Source organism: Metopolophium dirhodum, chromosome 2, assembly GCF_019925205.1.
Source record: "Metopolophium dirhodum isolate CAU chromosome 2, ASM1992520v1, whole genome shotgun sequence".
NCBI classification, from domain to species: Eukaryota; Metazoa; Arthropoda; class Insecta; order Hemiptera; family Aphididae; genus Metopolophium; species Metopolophium dirhodum.
The window spans coordinates 25,922,217-25,930,055 of NC_083561.1; the positions used below are offsets into that span (position 1 = coordinate 25,922,217).

General features: G+C 30.1%; 1 pseudogene; it reads right to left on the reverse strand.

The window, feature by feature from the left end:
* Positions 1–495: 495 nt before the first annotated feature.
* LOC132938846 (uncharacterized) lies at positions 496–1,293 on the reverse strand (annotated as a pseudogene).
* Positions 1,294–7,839: the final 6,546 nt, after the last annotated feature.

Genomic DNA, 7,839 nt, shown 5'->3' on the forward strand with positions numbered 1-7,839 from the left:
TTTTTTTTGTACCTTAACTTTTTTTACAATTTATTTCATTACATTCAAATTTTATTTTATGACAATTAAAAATATTTTTCCATTCAGGAAACAATTCATTTAACCACGAACGACCCAAAAGTGACTTTTTTACACAATTTTCTGTTACAATTAACGGTAATTTAATAATTTCATTTTTTGAGGAACTCACATTTACAATTAATTGACCAACTACTGTTATAGATTCCCCATTTACTGATGACAGATTAAATTTTTCTTTTTTTTTTAATATAGTCTTTCTAAAATATCTGTCAAAAATCACTTTGGGTATTACAGTAACTGAAGCACCACTATCGACTTCAAATGTCATTAACTGATCATTTACAACCAAATCAATAATGAGTGGTTCATTTACTTTTAAACTTTCAATACTATTTATACATTGTATATTATTAACAGTTTCTACTAATTTAATAGTTTTTATCTTATTTCTACACATTACCGATACATGTCCTTTTAGTTTGCAATTGAAACACTCCCATTGCTTTGCTGGACAGTTACGACAGTTACGTTTGGACAGTTACGATGAGTTCTTCCACACCGGTAACATTGACTCGTCTCCTTACTTGATCCCTGTTGTGACTGACTGTACGATTGACTACCTCGTTTTGACCCCTCGGCGCTTTGATTGGTTGACTGACTACTACTTGGTACTGCACTGGTATTTTTCTTTAACTGATCTGTCTTAGACTGTGATTTATTTTTGTAATTTTTTGCGATCCAATTTACTTGAGATTTATTTTTTATATGGTTGGACTGATTTTTCACTAATTCTGAGTCCAAAGCTTTTTCACATGCTTTCTGAAAAGTTAGTGATGACTCTCCCAGCAATTTTCTTTGACAAGCTTCATCCGCTAGACCTATAATTAGTCTGTCGCGAAGTGCATCGTCCAAAAATGTGTCAAATTCACAGTGACTTGCTAACTTTTTTAACGTAGTGATAAATTCTTGTACCGATTCCCCCGGACTTTGACAGCACTAATTAAATTTAAAACGGTCACTCACCACTAAACGCCGTGGCGAATATATCGCGTCCAAATATGTGACTAGTTCTTCAAAAGTCTTTTCTGAGGGATGACACGGTAAACATGCGTTCTTCAATTGACTGTAGGCTTCTGAACCTATAAACGCAATAAGGTACTTTTGACGTTGATCGTCTTTCACTTTTAACACTGATAACTGAGCCCTTAAACGATCAAGATAATTTTTAAACGGTTCCTGATCTGGCACATAAGACGAAATTGTGTTCGACATTATGAACTTCGTTTGTACGTTTGCAAGACCACAAAAGAACCAAACACTTTTCATATATTAATCACGCACATTATAATCTATACGATTTTCTTTATACATTTTTAACAAAAAAAAAACGTATAACGCATTTTCTTCGTCGCCAAATGTTATATTTGTATTAATTTAGACAGACGCGCGGAGTGCAGCGGACGACAAAACAACTTACAGCGAGTACGATCTAATTAAGACTGTTTATTATAATATATAACGGCTATCGCAGTATCGCGTTGTCGTCGATACCGATTACATAATAGTATAAATATTAATTAGGTAGGTAACATACATAACAGTTAGAAACAGAATTAGACAGAATTTTACACTCGTATTTTATGGATCTGAAACGTCTACACTGAGAAAATCATATGAAAATAAATTACGAATGAAAAATATTACGGAAAATTGTTGGGTCAATAAAATATGTTATAACTTATAATAGGAGAGTGGAATACGAAACGTACGTCTCACCAGCCCACCCCATATGTAAAATTGATGGTTTTTCATATGCAACCTTTAGTATGCCATTTGTATAAATTTTCCCCATTTGTATGACCTTGGTTTTTAAGTTATAAATAAAATAAAGGGGGTGGGCTGGTATGACGTCACCTCAGCCTACCCCTTAACGGAATTTGGAATTGCTCACCGTCATTCGTTTGTACGCAATTCGTATGCAATTTACAATTATAACAACTGAACTTAAGGATTATTATAATTAATTAAATATGTGATTTTTTTTATTAACATTATTACCTATAACTGTGTGAAAAAATAATACAATAAAACAATTGGCAATAAACTGTTATAACACATTATATTAATCGAATATGAATGAATATAGCCTTATGATACATATATTATAATAATTGTGATAATAAAATATGCATCCATGAATATGTCAAAAATTAAGATTTTCTAATACATTAGTTGAATAAAAATGAATATAGCCTTATAATACCTATATATAGTAATAATTATCATAAAAAAATATGCATTCATGAATATGTCAAAAATTAAGATTAAGTTTTATTTTTAAAATTGTATGATATTTGTTTGACAAATTTATAACGACATATTTTAGCATTTTTGAAGTATTCAATGTAAGCTTCAATTAATCTTTGCCGTTCCACATTTTTTTTTTTTTTTACATCACGAGGGTTTTTAAAATGTTAATACTTTTAATTTGTATGCATACAATATCTGTTTGAACTTCATTAATAAGGGTGGTTGTTATAATTGTATAATTGTAAACTTTAAAGAAAACTGTAGGTATACTGGCCGAAAAAGGAACGGTAAGTTTTAGCCGAAAAGTGACACTGGCCGAAAAAGGAAGGGTACATTTTGGTCGTAAACTGTGACGCCTTGTACGTTTGTAAGGGGTGGGCTGGGGTGACGTGTAACCACCCCAATAAGAGAAGATTTCAAAATTAACGGTTGAAATCTGTCATACAAAATGTTGCATATGAAAAACCATAAATTTTACATATGGGGTACCGGTGAAAAGTTCGTAAAGACGAAGACAAAATATAGTTTTTATGATAGATACTAAGCTTTTTAAATTTTACATATTTCGATATTTGAGTATAACACAAACAATAGTGAAACAAATATTTACTAATTTATTTATTATTGAAAATATTTTATATTTAATTTTATGAGTAACTTTTTGATATAATAACCTATAAAGAGTTTTTAGGTCTATGTCTGAAACCATTGCATGGTTATTAAAATTATGTTGTATTATTGCGGTTCCAGAACGCCCTTGTGGCCTTATCCATACAATTATCATAGGTCATTCGTGAATCATGTTATTATTATTTAATCGATATTATGACTTTTTGTTCCTACCCTGAAGAGCTGTTCAGTTTTCTCACACAAAACAATCAATTCAAATTTTCTCAGTTTATTGAAATTTTAAAATTTTTAATACGATACTGTGGCGATACCGGTCTCGTATCACCACTTACATGTTGCGCATTACCATTACGCGACGCGCGCATCCATTTTGTATTCAAACTATTATGTTGTATTATATTCGTTTTTGGATTATTGTCTATGCGATCTCTGTGTATTTTATATATTTTATGTTCTTTGTGTAACCAACGATCTCGTCCCCCCCACCCCCCCACCCACACTACGCTCGGCGGCAACTGCTCACGCTACGACGGCTACGACGCCGTTGGCCGTCAAAAAGCTCGCTCTCTTTTCGCACCGCGCTTGAACGCAACGCATCGCTACCGAACCGACGCTCCGAGTCCGCGACTCCACACTACGCTTTTTGTACCGCGTTGTTTTCGCTCAATGTTCATGCAACTTACGCGCTCGTGAATTATTTAAACTACGGTCATTTTATTATTTAACTGTATTAGTTATTTGTTGTATTTTAATAAACCGTTACCGACAGTATTTAAACTCGTGTACTCCTTCTGACTAGAAGTCAGAGCGTATTTGTATAAGTGAAGTTGCATTCTGGTCAACCTCCTGAACCACGGGGCTTCTACACTTACCAAAATACTTTAGAGGGCATTACCTCCAACTTTTTAAGCTCATTAACCGTACTAGTAGCACATAACTGTGATTTGTAACATTTTTTATTATTTCAATTTATTTAGATTATTTTTTGACTTAATTAATAAGTTACAAAACAGTGTAATATCCATGGGAACCTCCCATTGACTCGTGTCTCGTACATGTTAAATTTTGTGTTTTAACATGATTAAGAAAAACAAATTTTATCATACGATAGGTACGAAAGATTTTGTAAAAACTTTTCGTTGCTTCAATTGTCAAAATTTTCGATATAAATTATCTTCACATATCTATAAATTGTCAATAATACCTAAATTATTCTCAAAACTGGTAAACAATAGGTACCATTACACCTTTATGCAATAAATTATTATCAAAAGACCAACATTAATTTAGGCAAAATATATCAACAATAACAAATTTGTGTATATTTAAATACGCAATCTTGGATTCATTTGAAAATCAATCACAAACTGATGTCATTTATATTGATATGGAAAAAGCATTTGATAGGATTAATCATAAATTTTTGTTATTAATTTGTTTTAGTAAAATGAATTATTTTATTCCGTGTGAGATTTCCAGATTATATTATAATATTAATTATTTTGTCCATTATAGCTTCAATGTCCATTTGTAGATAAAAATAGACATTGAAGATCAGAAACATTTCAGCACATGTTTTGCGTGAAGTCTTAATTTAAGTGCGAGACATTGTTTTTCAAAAATGTTACCGTTCAAAATGAAATTTAAATCAATGTTATTTATAATGTTTCTATATTAGAATAGAAAATAAGGTGGATTACATAAACCAAAAATTAATTACCCTTCAAATGTGAAAGACACAAAATAAACAGGGCTTACTTAAATATGCCCTCCTAAATATGCACATTGCACTTAGATAATTTTTTGCACATACTTTTTCATTAGCGGTATATAAAATCAATGGGAATCATCACATTAAATACAACTATAAATATCATATTTTGTATCTAATATTATTAATAACTTTGGTATATCATGCATTTTTTCAGAAAATATTAGTAGTTAAGACACAAAAATATAGTGATAACAGTTTATGATATAATACTCTCTAATACTTTTTTTTTATTTTTAGTGCTACAAGTGACTTTAATGTATAAATTTATTTCTACAGTATAGTTCTTTTTTCACTTTATGCATTAAGAGTCACTGCCATTTCTGTTTTTTTTAAGTGTTTAGCTTTTAATGACGAAATCATTACACATCAATTTGTGAGTACATTTTGTTTTGTTTACCACATCGTAATTACTATCTCTAGTGTTATCACAAATTACTCTAACGGCTGTTTTATTCCGGAGACTTAAACGCTAAGCCATAAAGTTTAATACTTCAGTAATATTGCCAATATTATTACATATACGCTGCCCCTTAATATTTAGTATTCATTTGCTAAATATTTATCTACGTCTTACGCCGTATTCACTCATTTCACAAACATGGAAGAAAAACTTGATACTCTAATTAAATCTGTAAATGATTTAAAAACTTCAAATAATAAATTAGTGTCATCAATTAATTCTCTATCCGAAAAAGTAGCAACTATTACTTATAAAGTTAATGATCATTCCGTACAATTAAACACTTTATCTTCTAAAGTAGCCTCTTTAACAACTAAAGTGGAAACTATTGAAGCTAAAATTAAATCGTCAAACACAAAGTCATCAATCTTAATTAACGACAATTTAATAACTGAGATGATTGACAGACAATCATGGCGGAATAATGTGTTACTCTTTAATTTACCAGAAGCTCTTAATGACCCAACAAACGCCAGCTCGGATTCCACTACAATTCAAAATATACTTGATTTTCTTGATTTAAAAACCAAACCAAATTCTGTCACTCGTCTGGGCAAACCTTCTTCTTCTAATACTACCAAACCTGGACCAGTAAAATTACATTTTTCCGATCAAAAAGATATTTTTGAATTATTCTCATTTCAAAATAAATTAAAATCAAACTCTACATGGAAAGACCTTCGTTTCTCTTCTGACCGTACCAACAGCAACAATAATACATGTCACACCTTCGCCAAGAACTTCTCAACCGTCAATCTAACGGAGAACAGGATATCATCATTAAATACATCAAAGGCACTCCAACAATTATCAATTCAAAAAACTAAGTTCCATTCACAATGTATTCAACTGCTACTACCAAAATGTAAGAAATTAAATTAAATTTATTAAAAACCAATATAGATTTCTTAGATTTTAATATTTTAGCTTTTACCGAAACTTGGTTACATAATAAAGTAAATTCACTTGAACTTGGTCTCGTAAATTACGAAATTTATAGATGTGATAGATCATTATTATCTAGCTGGTCGACCAGAGGAGGAGTCTTAATAGCAGTTAATAAAAAATGTATCTCCTCACTAATTGATATTGATGTAAAATCGTTAGAATTATGCTTTGTCTCTATAAAAATTAATAACACTAAAAATTTAATTGTGGGTTGTATCTATTTTCCGCCAAATTCTCCATCTTCTTTGTATAATGAATATTTTTCTATTTTAGATAACCTAATTTCTTCTCGCCCAAATGATGATCTTCTACTCTTCGGAGATTTTAATTTGCTAAATTTAAATAAAGCATCATTAAATGCTAACTTAAACCTATCCTCTCCTGAAGCTATTTTTTTAGAAAACCTAGCATTTCTTAATCTTTTTCAAATTAATACAATTTTTAATAGTTATGGTTCAATACTGGATCTAATATTATCCAATTCTAATTCTCATTCTATATCTTTAAATAAGGATGCTATAGTTCCTGTAGATAATTATCACCCTCCTATTAATGTCAATTACTCTCAGTTCTACACACCCTCTCCGCTACCTTTTTCTGAAGAAACCTTTGATTGGTAAAAGGGTGATTATAATAATATTTTATCTTTCCTTGGTTCAATAAATTGGACCGAATTTTTTAATATTAGTAATGATATTACAACCATCACTGAAGAATTTTATTCGCTCCTATTCTATGCTATTAACACTTTTATTCCTAAAAAAAGATACTGCAAATCTAAATTTCCCTGTTGGTTTTCTAAAGATTTAATAAATCTAATAAAATTAAAAAAATACCAACATTCAATATTTAAGTTATCTAACTCACACGATGATTACCAACATTTCTCTTCCTCACGTGCTAAATGCAAATCCTTAAGTAGATTTGATTACTCCCAATACCTAATTAAAATTCAAAAATCTTTTAAATCCCAACCTAAGAAATTTTGGTATTTTATTAATAATATTAAAAAATCATCTGGTTTACCAAACACAATGTCATTTAACCATAAAACAGCTGATAATGGCCAAGAAATTGTTGACTTATTCAGTCAATACTTCTCCTCAGTATATAAAGATACAGCTCCAACAAATATTATTTCCCAGTCTAATATAGTTCAATCTATTGATTCGTTAAACTCACTTCATATTGAACTCCTAGAAGTTTTCAATGAATTAGATACTCTCTCATACAAAAATGCAATTGGTCCTGATGGTCTCTCTCCTATATTTTTATTTAATTGCAGATTTATACTTTCACCACCTATCACATATCTCTTTAATTCTTGTTTAAATAGTGGCTCATTTCCATCGTCTTGGAAATCCACCTATATTAATCCAATTCTCAAAAAAGGTAACATATCATTTATCTCAAACTACCGTCCCATATCAATAATTTCTATTCTCCCAAAAATATTTTCTAAGATAATAAATGATAAGCTTACACCCATATTTAAAAATATTTTAGCACCACAACAACATGGATTTTGCAATAATAAATCATGTCTTACTAATTTAATAACTATTAAACATCATATAATACAATCATTCTCTAATAATCAACAAACCGATGTTATTTATACTGATTTTGAAAAAGCCTTTGATAGAGTAAATCACGATTTATTAATTAATAAACTACAGGAAATCGGCTTTGCAAA